The following is a 16105-nucleotide window of genomic DNA, read 5'->3' as shown; positions in this document are numbered from 1 at the left end:
TTGACGAAACTGAATAATCTTTATTCATGATATGCATATAAATGGTAACCTTGTTGACTTAACCAGGCAGTTTTTCCATATAAAGCAGAAAATCCTAACTTAAAGGTTCAGTGTGTAAGTTTTAGGGGCATCTAGCGGTGAGTGTTGCGAATTGCAACCATCGGCTCAGTCACCGCTCACCCCTCCCTTTCCACGTGCATAGGAGAAGCTAAGGTAGCCGACATGCTCTGTCAGCTCTAGTGCAAAATAAAAAGTTTGGGTCTCCATTTGTACAAATTTCACTTCTCTTCTTACTTCAAAAAAACCAGACGACTTCTTCTTCTTCCTTCTTCTTCATACGTATTAAGTGTAATGATGAAACAAGTGTTCCAAACTAAACGATAAAATATGTTATTTGCCATTTCTTTCCAAAATAATCTGCATGAGCATCAACAGAACATTGTTATTGAATGTTGTCTAGTAAATTATTCATATGACATTTTCTGATCTGCCACATCTATGTTTAAGGTTTTGTTAAATTTAGGCCCATGACTGACAACAACTTTTACCTAACTATAACCAACCAACCAATGACTGTTAGTGAGAGACAAGATGCGAAACAGAGGCTCCATGAGAGGCTTTGACATTTTGTAGCACTACTACTACTACTACTACTACTACTACTACTATTGCCTATGCATCTGACAGTCAATAGCCATTATTCACACAAGCAACTCATTTAAATTTCTATATTTCCATACAATGTGTAATAAAAACTTCAGTCCTATCAGCTGACTGAGTCTAGAACGGGCACCAAAACCAGAGCTGAGTGAGCGGGCAATGGCCTCCCAATGAACACGCGCAGACTAGGACCCAACACACAGTCTGAATTTGATCATACCTTTACCCCCCCGCCCAATAAAAAATACTGACCTACACTAACACTGACTACACAGGTTACGGGGCAGTTTTGTAATAACAGGGTATGCCACCATGTTGTTTGAAGGATGTTATAATTATTATATGCACTTTATGTACTGTATGTAGGTTCTCCCTTGCTGTGGCCTCTGCAGAACCACATTTTAACACGATTAATGCACACTTCAACCCACAATGTTAATGATTCATGTACAGGATCAGACGCAATTTTATTTATGTATTGAGGAATAAACATCACGTGAAATTTCCTCTTTTTAGAACTGATATGAACAACTACTATACCTATTAGTTTTCCTGATGAAAACGGAGATGCTGCTTAGCGTGTAGGATAAAAACTGATTGTTCTTTCCTCATTTTGAAGACAGTTTTAAACATCATGGCCATATCTAATGTACTTCACCCCAATCACAGTAAAGAATGCATACATTATCTGAACTTCATCAGTCTGCACGGCCCCTCGGCCATCAAAAGTGGCAGTCCCCTCAGAAATTAAGCTTTTTGCCATTTGCCCGGACCTGCTCATTTCAGCGTGTCAACCCCTGACAACTCTGCAGGGTCGCGCCTGACAGCTCATCAATTCCATGGTGCCTTATTTTGAGGTTTCAATGACGAGATGACAGGAAATGAGGAACGGCTCGCCCTACGTTCATATGCACAGAGCTTAACGACAGAAAGTGCATGCAGCAAGGATGAATATGTCCTTTCCCCGAGCCGTCACCTGACTGTGTGTCAAGGCTGGAGTCCCTGCATGGGCCGTGCCCCACAGCTAGCTGCAGAGCCTAAGGCCTTACCTTGAATAATGGAGGGAGACATGGGAAGGTTTTTAGCTCTGCAGGAGATTTTATTCTCATCGTTTGTCCCCATAGGACATTACAGTCAGCCAGGAAAGGATGTCGTTTCTACTTAACTTTCTTTCTGTTTGTCTGGTTTGTTGTTTGTGGTTTGAGGTAGTTATTCTATCAGCTAATTTGTCTATACATCACATATAGGCATACAGCGGTTGGGAGTAAAGATTTGCCAAGATTTTCATAGGTGGTAGGAGAACTCAGTACTCAATAAAATACTCAGTTATGGCTTTAAACTATGGTACTCAACAACAACAACCTGGCAGGGAATGGATGTCTGGCTTCTGCTTAAGAAGCTGAAGGGATGACAGGAAAAGGTGTGTGATTGCCTGCAGCTGCAGTTTGTGCCAACCCAGAGAGAAAAGAAATGTTATATTCTTTAATAAAAAGACTGATATTCATTGTAAAGAAAAGCCTATATATTTGAACCTCTTTATCTTAACTGAAAATTACATTTACAAATCAAACATTTCAATATTACATTATTTTGAAGCATTATATAGTCTGAAGAATGTATAACAGTTAAAGTTATAAACAGTTAAACAGTTATAAAGACTTAGCTATTTTTCTTTAAAGCCTTTGTTGCTTTTTACGTGATCCCCCTATGTATATAGTTGTGCCATGTTCTATTATTCTGTCGTTTAATGTAGGCTATTTTGTTTTGGCTTAAGATTTTCATATAAGATGAATACGATTCAATAAAACAGTCTATCAGACAAGAGAATTTTTTTATGAAACACAATATAACCTTTGGGCTGCCTTGTTAACCTGTGAATGGTGATATGAAATAATAGTGTAGTTTCTGAATTTAAAAATCCTAAATGGTAACCGGCGAAGTTACACGGAACTCATATTTGAAAAAAAGTCCCCCATCATGCAGCAAAGGGTGTTACACACCTTCAACAAGCAGGCATCGGTGCTCACTCGGCATTGGATGGTTTAACAATCCACTAACACTCCGCCCTCATTGGTTTCCCTCCGCATGAACGCACAAACAGAGTAGAAGTAGGTAAGGAGAGGTAGTGACAAGCAGTTTTGGAAATGCCCACAGACTAAACAAAAACACACCAAGCATGCTTCAGTCACCAAAAGGGAAAAAATAAATCAAAACACACTCACTCACCACTCAGTCTAAAGTCAGTGGCCTGGGGCCGGTACCACAAAACAGTGGCCTGTACTACAAAGTGAGGTAACTGGCTTATCCAGGTAACTTCAGGACCAATTTTGTGACGATTAACCCATACTACGAAAGGTGGATAGGTGTCACCTGAGGTCTGTTGCCATGGCAATTTACGCTGCATCTCTAAACTGTTAAGAGTTAAATCTGAGTTAATCTCCCTTTAGAGTACAGGCCACAGGATTTGAGCTTATCCAGATAACGTAAAGGTTAACCCTGGGTTTTCAGTACCACAACGGTGGTTCACTTCTTACCGGGGTAGTTCACTATGGTAACTTATGCTGACCAGCTAAACTGTGGCCTGTACTACGAATAAAATACTAGAATAACGAAGTTTATTAACCCCCACCCTGGATCTAAATATGTGAATATATTCAGGATAATTCAATTATAGCCTACAGATGCGCTACATCTTGGAAACCGGCCCGTTATTTAATAAGATTTTCTCCCTAAAATCACAGAGACTGCAGGGCTCGCTGTATGAACGTAGCCTAATGCTATTGTGTTAAGAATAACTTCATTTCAGCTGCAACGACAGTGGAACAAGTCAGGATGAAATCTAAAAATATTTTATTAAGTAGTGTGTATTAATAGCCTTCTTCTCATCATTAACACTGGTTACAGATTTGGTGTGTAGCCCACGTACCTCGAGTTAACCACGAAGATGCAGTGCAACTTGCCATGGCAACAATGGCTTGTTTTGTGTGTATGTAAATTCCGAGTTTCCACAAGGACATATTAAGTGACCAAATCTCCGCCTTGCACTTTGAGCGCTAGCCTCTTGCTAACTAGCGACTTGAGCATCATGGCCATTTCAGAGAAGCCAGAGCTTGAAGACCCTCCCTTATTGTTAAGGTCTCCTGTTTGGGAACACTTCAATTTCCTATTGAAATACAATAACAGACAAAGACAAGTCGATAAGACGAAAGCAGTGCGCCGACATTTCTCATTAGTGATCAGGTATGTTTCTACCAACACGTCAAGCTTGCTAACTCACTAATGCTATCACACAAACGAGAAAGTGGAAAAAACTATAACGTGCGTAGTGCAAATGCCCTTCGGCATTTAAACAGACTTTAGACTTCAGCAGCCTGTTGCACCAGCGATACGTAAGTTCTACCTTAAGTTAGGGTGCAAAGTCCACGCTAAACAATAAGTTGAAACTAGTTAGTTTGAGACTTAAGCTGTGTTGATGTTTGTTTGATTGCACCACCGAGACGTAAGGTGCATCTTAGCTACTCTGGCGTAAAGTCCATACTCTTTAAAACAGTGTCGCAGAAAATTACGTTTACACATCCCATGGCCAATCAGTGAACAGCACTATTCTTAAGTGTTTATTACAATTTTGTCATCTGTTTGTCTCTCTCTCTTTCAACATTTTGCAATACTGAAGAGGCTAAGGGCTAAAAATAGCAACAAAACACCAACAAAAAGGTACGTATACAAGGACAAATAATTATGATTAGGTGATAACTATGAAACCTTAATCTACAGCTAGTCTCACAGTGACATCAAGTGGTAAAACCGTTAACTACAGCATAGACGTAATTTAATGGTGCCCGTAACGAACGGTAAAGTATAATAGGCAGATGAAATTGTAAACTTCCCTCTCTATCTAACTAACTATCCCCCTCATATTTCAAAATCTATGTTTTGTCTCCCCCCCACACTTTTCTCTGGTGATTTCGGAGTTGGCTAGGCGAGAAGGTTTACTATGAGTGGCTAGTCAATCAATCACTCCACATCATTAAATAATTATAATTAAACGGTTGAAACGCGGACAAAAATCATGTAAGTTAGGCCTATAGAAAACATCCAACACAACGCAAAGGAGGTGCTGAAAAGTTTGAGAAAAAATACGAGTTTGCTGGAGGCAGGTTCAGCTAAGTCCCTCAATATTACAGAGTTTTCTTCTGTGCTGCTGTTATTACAGCCTACCTGAAGACAGCAGTGAGGGCGCATGCAGCAGGGTGGGTAGTAAGTTGTTACAAGTAACGCAAATTTGCAAAATAAATAAATAATAATAAGTCATTGCTTTTTCACGTTCCTTTATTATTTATATTTTTACTCTTTAATCCAATATTTTCTTTGGGCTAGTAATCTACTCTTAATTTCGCTACATTTTCAATTCATAACTTAACCAGTCTGTGATCTGTATTTTGCTTCATTAACCCGAAATGAGCTGTGATCCAGGCTGTGTGTGCTCGGTTACGCAGAAGAGCCCGGTATAATTTGCTCCTTCTGATCCCAGTCACCCCCCCTTTCAAAACGATGCGCCATGACAACCACCTGACTATTTTATGGAGGACTTTACACCTATTAAGGACTAGGTGTAAGATTTAAGTTGTAACTTATGTCTACGTTGGACATATTTCAGCTAGTGCAACTCTTAAAATGTTAGTAGCACGTAAACTCCGACTTAAGTTAGAAATTACGTTCAAACTAGGCTAAGTTTGAACTTACACATAGTTGGTGCAACCCAGTGCAGAAAAGTTTTTTTTGTTCTTTGTTTTTTTATCTGAGCAGGCCTTCAAGCTGGGATTGATAATGCTCATAGACGGTATAAAAGAAGAAGAAAAAGAATGCTGCACTGTTATCCATATTTATTTATATTTTTTATTGGTGTGAATTCATTATTAAGTTTTGGCCCCCAAATTTCGCTCCCATATAGAAATATTGGTTCTAGTACAAATTGGAAAATTTTAAGCCAGATTTCAATTGGAATATAGATTTTAATGTTTCTTTTTATTGCATAGAAAGCTCTTTGCTTTGTCCCTCAGATCTTTCATGGCCATGTTGAGGTTTCCTGTGTATGTAATGTTGAGGCCAAGGTAAGTGTAGTTTTCTGTATGTTGTAATTTAGTGACCCTGAACGCAGGATAAGCGGTTGACGATGGATGGATGGATGGTAATTTAGTGGTATCTAAACAGAAATTGTGTGTAACCTGATTTCTGTATTGTTTCTGAAAGATCATTATGTTAGTCTTTGCTGTGTTTACTGTCAGGGTCCAGGTCTAACAAAATCTCTGTAGGAGATTAAGGTGCTGCTGCAAACCTTCTTTAGCAGGTGAGAGCAACACTAAGTCATCTGCATACAGCAGACCTCTCTCTCTCTCTCTCTCTCTCTCTCTCTCTCTCTCGCACACACACACACGGTTCTGTGTTCTGATTGGTGGACGGACGGTAAGCCATTTTCTTGAATGACATTCACTGTACTGCATCCAGAGTACTTCTCCTGCTACTACAACCACTACTACTGCACTCATTACAACTACTACTACCACTACCTGGTACCACTACTAACACACACAGAGAGACACAAACAGACACACACAGACACAAGCACACACAAACACATGTAAACACACACACAAATTACAAAATAAAAGCTCTATTATAGTAATCTTAGTCAGGTTAAGAAAGGCTTCACAATAGCTCTCAGGACCCAATTTCTAGCAAATTAAAGCCCCAGACAGTTAATGCATCTTAACAGTGAATTCAGGATGATGCTGATTTTCCAAGATAAAATCCCCCTATGGTGACAAGATGTCAACACCAAAGCAGGGATGGACTTATTATTTCAAAATAAAAGCCCAAACACACAGGACCTTTCACTGCAGGATGTGACACCCTGCTTCTTGAGCCTTCTTGAACCTTAAAATGCTCGAAAGTTTTAATAATAGGCAGTATTCAACTTTTACACCCCATTCATACTTTTTAGACCAATTCAACCTTTTCCACTTCTTCATACTGCTTGGAAAACCTTTTTAAGTCATATCTTCAAAGACTTTCTTACATCAATTTAAATTTTTAAATCTTTCAGCTAAGAATTCTTTCAAATATTTAATGATTTACCTTTCAGCAGGTTTGACAGTATAACAATATACAGTAGCTTCCAGCTTGTTATTGCATTTGTACTTCAACAACATTATTCCAGCTCTGCTGGAGGACAAGTTCTCCCAGCTGAGCATGCCTGCAGTGTATCATAGACTTACTGTCCAACAGCAGTGGTGCAGCCAGATCAATCTTAACCTCAATGCTCTGAAGACAGTGGAGATAGTCACGGAATTCTCCCGTGGGAGTGAATGCTCCGTATTTGTATAGCGCCTTTCTAGTCTTTTCGACCACTCAAAGTGCTTTTACACTACATCAGAGTTGATACGCTTTTGTCACCTTCAAACTAATTACACCATTTGAGCCTTTTCCAAGTTTTTTCATACTCCTTTCTAAAGATTTCAGGTCATGTCTTCACAAAACTTGGGACTTTCTCTCATTTCTTCAACTTTTTCATGTCTTTCAGCTAAAAACTACAATAAAATCTTAAAATGCTCTACATTTATAAGTGCAATTTGAAGTTTATTCAACTTTAAAATCTTATTCACATTCTTCAGAACATTTCCCCTGTTTCCAATTTTCATAGTCCTTCAGCTGATTCATGCAAATTAAAGACAGCAATGCAATTTAGCGTCAGCTTTTCAACAATCCTTAAAACCTTCCGCATCTTTCATACATTATGTACTATTCACCATTTTCAAGACAGAAATTCAGTTTAGCGTCAGCTTTTCAACAAAACCTTCCTCATCTTTCATACATTTGTACTATTCAACTTGTTTCAAGACAGCAATTAAGGTTAGCGTCAGCTTTTCAACAAAACTTTCCACATCTTTCATACATTTTTACTATTCACCTTGTTTCAAGACAGCAGTTCAGGTTAACGTCAGCTTTGTCTATGTACTATTCAACTTTTTTCAAACAGGCAATTCAGTTTAGCGCAAGTCCTTCAGCAGACAGCATTCACACCACAATTTCTTCAGGAATTGCTTTTCTAGTTGTATTTTATTAGCTATATGTGGTATTGTTTTGAGAATATTTTATATAGTGGAGAACTTAGCAGTTTGCAGCAGTATTTTTCTTCTTTTCTTATTCTTTTTTATTTTGTATAGTTTATTTATTATGTGTAATTTGAAAGTTTGTTTAAAAATTGTAAACTAATTTTGATGTTTACAAAACTTCATAATAAATAAGCAGCAATTTAATTTTAGCATTTTTTCCCTTTACTGTACCGAAAGTAAACCGAACCCTGACTTCAAAACCGAGGTACATACCGAACCGTGATTTTTGTGTACCGTAACACCGTACTGACAACACACTGATGTCAGATGAAGAAGTCATGACAGGAGAATTGCCTTTGTCTCTTGTTCAGAAGTTCAGAAAAGAATCAAGAAAGGAATAAAAGATGGAAATGAGGACATAAAGCAAAAAAGTAAGTGTCTTGCACAGTTGATTTAATTGACGTAAAAATGTCTGAATGTCACAGTGTAACAGTGTACTGTTAAATATATACAGTACATACATGTACCAAATATATATTTACATATGATTACAATCCATATATATTTTTCAAAAATGTTTAATAGGAAAGACATAGAACTGAAAAGTTTAATGTTCAAACTGCCTTTAAAATCTGTGAAGCTATACCCTGAGTTATTTTATATCACTGGAAGGCTCAGTGTGAATCTGAAGCAGTGTGTCGCTCAGCTGAATGGCAGATAAACAGACTGTAGGAATGATGTCATCCGGACCAGCTCCACAGAATATTGAATAGTGAACTATACTTCTCTGAGATCAGCCATTGTGATTTTACTGGGATGATTCACTAATAGCAGCCATGCATTCAATTAAAATTGGTTAGGACGTGAGAAAGCTAATAAAAACTCCATGAGTCAATCACTAATTAATAAATAAGTCAATTATTTACTATTATAGGCCTACTAATAAAACATCATCTGATGACACTCTGGAGTCTCTATGAAGTCTTGATGTTCTGCTTTTACTGTGCTTGTAGACTTAACCCTTCAAAGCTAGAATTTGGTTCAAGGGGAAATATCCCCTTCATTTAAAAAAAGGCTTCAATCTTATCACAACAGACAACATGATATTTGTAACAGAAGCCCTAAGGTCAGCTAAAACTGCAGCCCAATCCCCGGTTCTTATCCTGCTTGACCTATCAGCTGCCTTTGACAGTCAGCCACAGGATCCTGCTATCCACTCTCTCAGCAATGGGCATCTTGAGTAAAGCACTCCTGTGGTTCGAATCCTACCTCTCGGGGCGTTCCTACAATGTTTTGTGGCAAGGACAATTATCCTCCTCCCACTGCCTCTCCACAGGGGTGCCCTAAGGCTCAGTGCTTGGGCCCCTTCTCTTCTTAATTTACACCACCTCACTGGGGCCGATCTTTCGCTCGCACGGCTTCTCTTACCACTGCTACGCAGACGACAGGCAACTCTACCTATCCTTCCCTCCAGGCGATCCCACTGTCTCGGCGCGGATCACGGACTGTCTATCAGACATATCTGCATGGATGAAGGCTTGCCACCTTCAACTAAACCTCTCTAAGACTGAACTCTTGGTCATTCCAGCCAAGCAATCTATCCACCATAACATCAAACTACAAACTGACTCCGCAACCATCACTCCAACCAAGGTGGTGAGAAACTTGGGTGTCATGATTGATGACCAACTGTCCTTTTCAGACCATGTTGTCATGTCTCTCGGTCATGCCGCTTTGCTCTATCCGACATAAGGAAAATCGGGCCCTACCTCACTCAGTATGCCACCCAGCTTCTGGTACAGGCCATGGTTATCTCTTGCATTGACTATTGCAATGCCCTCCTAGCAGGTCCTCCAGCTTGTGCGGTGAAACCCTTACAAATGGTTCAGAACGCAGCAGCGCGTCTGGTTTTTGATCAGCCCAAAAGGACTCATGTCACTCCATTACTCAGTGACCTCCACTGGCTCCCCGTGGCCTCCAGAATCAAATTCAAGTCACTAAAGCTTGCACAGCAGTGACTACTGGGTCTGCACCCATCTACCTAAACTCCATAATACAAACTTACGTTCCTTCTCACCCGCTACACTCCTCCAACGAACGCCGCCTGGCTCTGCCATCCCTATTCTACATGCTTATAAAACATGAAAAATTATGTCTTTGTCTTGTTTTACTTACTGTCCTTGTGTTTCTGGGTTGATCGTCTCATCATCTCCACCCCATGTGTATTTAAGTCTCTGTCTCACTTGTGTTAAGTTGCGTGTTCATTGTTCACCAGTCACTCTTCTAGTGTTCACCACAGTCTCCGGGGTTTACCTCATGTTTTTTTTCATTTGGATTAATGGATTATTGCCTTTTGTTTCTGGACTTACTTTGCTTTGCTTTAGAATGCTTCATCCCAACTGTGAGTGTCACCGTTTATGTCAATAAATATGATGAAGTATATTTCATCTGTGTTAGTGTCTGCATCTGGGCACAAAACCTCAACGTCAAAGGAGGACCTTAAACCAGAGGGAGAGACAACACAGGAACAAGCTAAGGTACAGAATTTGTCAAAACCTGAGGTCAGAACCGACCAAAGTCAAGCCCCAGGTATTGTTAGGACTGTGGATTTAACCATGCTGACTGAGAATTCCTTATTCTGATCAGCTGGCAGGTGTCCAATCATTTATCATACCTAGACAGTGTAACTGGACATGTCCAGAGAATTTGCTCTATGCCTGTGTGTCATGCATTACAATTGCAAAACAATATTGTACCTTACTTAATCAATATGCATTCCAAACTTATTTTGCAAGACATAAAAGTACACATAAACCCAATTTTTAAAACAAAAGGTATTGCACTTGGTATGAAGGCAAATTTCACCTTAAAGTCAGTCAAGTTTTTATAAATTATTCATGAAATACAAGAGCCGTTATTATAAGACATTATTAGAAGCTGTGACTTCAGAGTGACTGTCTGACCATGAGCTTTCATCTGTGCTATGTCCTGTTAAACTTTAACAAACTCAAAAAAAATCAGGTATAAGGGAATTTTACTTCAAAATAGTATTTATCGCGGGGTGCCAGGTGGTGTTACAAAGAAAGTAAATCTCCCCAAAACATTGAAATATTAATAAACATTGTTATGGCCTGGTGTTACGACCCCCCACCACCAAAGCTCGTTATAAGAGGGGGTTGAACATAACCGAAGAGTCCAGGAGTAATGCAAACATAAGTTTATTGAAATAAAACATGAAATAAGTTCAAAATTTAACTTAAACAAAAACAACAAGTCTGATGGGCTGGCCAAAACAAACAAAAGAAAGGGAAGCCCTCCAGACCTGCCCACAAAAGGGCCGTAGGATCTGGAGGCTTCCCCTCTACCCTAAACCAATCCCTAACTAAACAAACAGAAATAAAGCCGCGAAAACTAAACTACCAGTCCCATCAGAAATATAAGAAAAGAACGATAATCAAGGAAATACAAATTAGTCGCAGTCTCAGAGTTGTGCTGCTGCCATGGCTGGAAGGTGGGCCAGAGAGAGAGCCAAGCACCCAGCCCCCTCTTATCAGTTTCTCCCCTCGTCACCCAAACCTAAGACACCTGAGGGAAAAAACAGACACATGAGTCACCGTCATCCAGAATTGTACATCATGACCTGGGGGGGGGGCGAGGATGTAACACCTGGCTCAAAAGGCCACAACAAAAGGGAGAAACACCATGGTAAAAATATGTTTATTTGAATGTATATGTGTGAAGGTGTTGTAGTATGCAAAAACCAGATAAATACCACAAAGTAAGAATCCAAAACCAAAGACAACCAAACTAAAGGAGAAACCGGGGAGCCGGCCGCAGGGAGGTCTGACCTGGTCTTGACAGCAGCCTGCTGCAGAATGAGAAAACAAGGTTACTAATAGCCTACACTCAAAGACACTGGGCCCAGGTGCTTTCAGTTATCATAATCAGCTCTTGATCTACAAGGGAAAGAGAGATAGGCCACACCCACTTATGACCCCACAGGGCATCACAACATAAACACTATTGATCCATTTTCCTATGACCAAAGAACTCCATGAAAAATAAAATGAAATGAAGAATAAAAGGCCACTAAACAATTCAACATCATCTTAAATGTTCAATCATTTAACTCTTACCTCTGTGGGTCACTGTGGTTTATGTCTTCAGGTGGATTTGAACCTCCAACCCTGCCGTTGTAACGCTTCTCCCCTCCCTCAGATCTGAATCTGGTTTGTTATCTGCACATTTTCACTCCCTCACTTCAGACTGCAGCCGCCTGCTATGAAGGTCATTTACCACTTCATTTGTCAAACCACTTGAGCTACCTACATTTCACACTTCACCACTTATAATTTCCTTCCTGCATAATGATTTATTTATTTACTTATTTGTGTTTGTTCAAACTGTGTTCTTGTTTGCGTAGCATGAGTAATAACCTTATTAATTCATCTGGCAGGCTGGTTTCTGGTCCATTTCACCCATAGAACACAAGGTCTCAGGGCAGTCTTAGTATATTTCAGAATATATAAAATTATATATAATATTATATTGATTGTATGCAGGTCTCTCAGAGTGGATAGGGAATGATACATTTGAAAACAGAAGCATGTCTGTTTCGTGAGATGGATAAATGATGCTCATATTGGGTTGTTTTTGAAAGGGACTCAAACAGTTTGGAGGACTTGCTTGGCAGAACCACATACCGATAGTGTAACTGACAAAAAGTAACAGCAGTAAATTGTTGACTGTGATTTATCAGCTATAAAGCTACATTAGAGTTGCAAGTGGATTTTTAGAGTCTTTTTAGACTTTTTCAGATGGCGCCAGTGTGTAAGGCAAGCCGTCTGTCAGCATCACGCTGCATCAGCCTTTTGTTTGCTGCTGCTTTATTTCTGTGTTTTTGCTGCCGGGATGTAACTAGCCTTCTCATTTATGATCGCCACTTTGTTTGACATCCGAGCGTCCTGTGAGGCTTTGGGGCTGTCTAGAGATGGTTTGGGAGAACAGGCTGGAGGTCTCCTCCCATGGTTGTCCAACATCCCAGACTACCTGCGCTGTGTCCCGTGTGATCTTCCCCGGAAAAAGCGCCACAGGCGTGCCAGAGTGCTTGCTCGCCTCAAGGCTTACCTGAGGTCCTCGGATGTGCCTCATCCTTGTCTCCTCTACAGTGGGCGAGACTTGGCTTCATGTTGGTGAGTCTGCTTCCTTTTCTGAGCTTCTCCCTCCAAACTGTACATTTTTTAGCTCTCCTCGGACCACTGGCAAAGGTGGAGGACTTGCCACTGTGTTTAAATCCACCTTCCAGTGTCGGCTGTCTGCATCTGCCACCTATTCTAGCTTTGAGCTGCAGCTATTTGAATTAAACGCCTCTTCTCCGACGCTGTGTGCAGCTGTGTATCGTCCACCGAAATTCAACAAAGATTTTATGCAAGAGTTTGCTGATTTTATAGCAGGTGTAAGGTTAAACTACGACCATTTTATAATTTGTAGTGACTTTAATTTACATGTATGCTGTGAAAGCAAACCTATGGTTAAATACTTCTTAATTCTTTTAATCTCACTCAGGCCCAAGGTCTGGCCCAACACATGAAAAGGGACACACATTAGACCTTGTGCTGTCTCATGGCTTGTGTGTTCATGTAAATAAAATCTGTAACGTATGTATTTCGGATCACTTCCCTGTATTATTATCAATTACAGTCCCATTTTCTTTGGTCAAATCACCTTTTGCACGCTGCTGTCGTGTAATTAACAGTCAAACCCAGGCACAGTTCTCGGCTGCTTTCAAAGACTCTGTGCTCTATAACTTGGATGGAGGTGATGCTACAGGTGCTTATGAACTTATTAATCTTTTTTATTCAACCTGCACAAACATCTTGGACTACAGCACTTTCAGAGACCTGGTTAAATGACACCACCCGAGCGATTAGACGTGCATGTCGGCAAGCTGAGAGAAGGTGGAAGAAAGATAAACTCAGTGTCATATGAAATCCTACAGCAATATCTATCTGACTATCAGAGAGCTGTAAAATCTGCAAAATCTGATTTTATTTCTAAGCTGGTTGCCAACAACTGTCACAGGCCACAGGTTCTTTTTAACATGTTTAACACCATTACAAATCCCCGTGATGATCCTCATCCAAAGGAACACTAACGAACCAGCAGTATCGATGACCCTGGCAAACGACCCCACTGAGGTTAAATAGCTGAGTTTCCCTGCCAGTCAGTCAGAACTGAAGAAGTCCTTTGGATGAGGGACGAAACGTCTTCCAGTATCTTCAACCAAGTCCAGTTGCCCTTGACTTTAACCTTCATTAGGCACTTTTAAGAGTTTTTAATGACTTGATTTTAACTGTTGACTCAGGAGTCTCTGCCATCCTAGTGCTCTTAGACCTCACTGCTGCCTTTGACACTGTTGACCACTCAATCCTCTTGTCACGGTTGGAAAATTATGTGGGAATCAAAGGTACTGCACTTAGGTGGTTTCAATCCTATTTAACCGATAGGAGCTTCTCTGTCCACCTCGGTGATTATTCCTCTGAAACGGCCCCATTTACCTGCGGTGTCCCTCAAGGTTCTGTCTTAGGCCCCATCTTATTTTCTTTGTATATGCTGCCCCTGGCCTCCATCTTTGAGATGTATGAGGTCTCTTTCCACTGTTTTGCAGACGATATTCAAATTAATTAATTTTTTTGCCCCTTAATGTAAAAGCAAAGGGCTCACTGCAGCCCCTGCTTGACTGTATGAAGGACATCAAAATGTGGATGAACCTAAATTTCCTCAACCTAAACGGAGACAAGACAGAGATCATAGTGTTTGGACACCCTGAACTGCTTGATGTAGATTCTCTCGGCCCTTTAACTTCAAACAGCCGCTCAACTGTGAGGAGTCTTGGTGTTGTATTGGATAGTGCGTTTAAATTTGAATTTTATATAAATAAAATTGATATTGATATATTGATATTTAGTAGAAAATACAAACAGCCTTGAAAGGAGTAAACCAGTCTATGTATGGTCTGCAGCGATGTGACATGTTTGTTTTATATGAGAAATGCTTCTCTAAAGCATGCATCCTGTCTGATTTGAGATTTTGCTTTTTATACGTTAAGGTTTTCTGTCCAGAAATGTTTTTTGTCTACTTTTAAATGGCTTTTCTGTGATTAAAGATATTTGTAAATCAGTTTTTTTCAAACCTCTCTAGCCCATTCCCTCTAATTCAGCTCCAATAAGTGCAAACCTTGATTGTACTGGCCTGCTGCCAAGTGTTAATGTATGACTGAAGGAGGGAGTGGGTGGGAAAAGAGTGTGAAAGCTCAGTCACCTTTCTCAAGTTAAATAAAAGTTAATAATTACACAGATAGATGCTTGTCTCTGCAATGAGTTGGTGTTCTGGGCCGGTATTTATCAAGCTTCTCAAAGTGCCATTTTAGTCTTAAGTGCTGAGAATTCATGAAATTTACTCCTACATTCAAACTTGAGTATTAAAGCAAGTTATCAAATTTCTTAAAGCTAAGAATCGCTTTTACTCTTACTTTTAAGACAACTCGAGAGGTCTCTCAAGTGGTTAGGAGTTGCCAGTAGAGGCTTGTGATGGCACTACAGAGACAGACATGCGCGAATATTTCAGGAGAGGAAAAATGTTTCCAAAATTATTTGACAACACACTTAATTAGACGGGGTCGGACAGCGCAGGCATAGACTTTGTCAGCGAGTTGAAGGTTTTGATGACGCTTTGTTTAAATGCAGCAATGCTGATGATTTTGGTCCGTCATAACCATCAATAAGCGGAATTGTCATGAAAATAATTGTAGCACTTACAGCTCCACACTTTGTCACGCGTTTCATCGACTTCCCAACATCACCCCCCGTAATCAAGCGAAGCAAACACAGTTCATGCAAATAGCCGGCAATATAGGAGCAGTAGGTGCAATTAATGCGCTTATATAAAGTCTTATATAAAATTTTCAATGTGTATGTAGCCTATTTACATGATGTAGGCCTATTCTCTTAAAAATTCTTAACTGTCAAATGTGTACTGAATATAAACTCCTCGTAGAAATTTCACCTTTTAACATGATTTGAGAATATTCTTAAATAAGGAAATCCATTCAGTGATTTGTCCTTGTCTACATTTTCATCCAAAATCCTGTTTGCGGCACAGCAAAGTGTTCACTCAGCACTAAGACTGAGACTTAAGATTTAGTCCTAAACTTCACTCAAATTAGGACCATGATGCTTGATAACTAACTTTTAAGCACAGCTTTGAGCCAAGCATTTTTTTACTCTTAAGTCAGTTCTTAGCAGTGTTCTTATGAGTAATTATGAAAAGCTTGA

General features: G+C 39.9%; 1 long non-coding RNA gene across 2 annotated transcripts; it reads right to left on the bottom strand.

Annotated features, from left to right (window-relative positions):
- Positions 1–10974: 10974 nt before the first annotated feature.
- Positions 10975–11927, bottom strand: LOC123972906. 2 transcript variants are annotated; one of them, XR_006825499.1, is made up of 3 exons: positions 11909–11927; positions 11545–11640; positions 10975–11357 (listed from the first exon to the last, which is right to left on the bottom strand). It is a non-coding gene; the product is annotated as an uncharacterized LOC123972906 (long non-coding RNA). The 2 variants fall into 2 exon arrangements; XR_006825500.1 differs by lacking the exon at positions 11909–11927 and having other exon boundaries at positions 11545–11683.
- Between the last annotated feature and the right edge of the window lie 4178 nt (positions 11928–16105).

The sequence above is a fragment of the Micropterus dolomieu genome, linkage group LG06 (assembly GCF_021292245.1).
Source record: "Micropterus dolomieu isolate WLL.071019.BEF.003 ecotype Adirondacks linkage group LG06, ASM2129224v1, whole genome shotgun sequence".
Classification (NCBI taxonomy): Eukaryota; Metazoa; Chordata; class Actinopteri; order Centrarchiformes; family Centrarchidae; genus Micropterus; species Micropterus dolomieu.
Note: the sequence above shows the minus strand (reverse complement) of the source record. Positions and strands in the feature narration are given on the sequence as shown.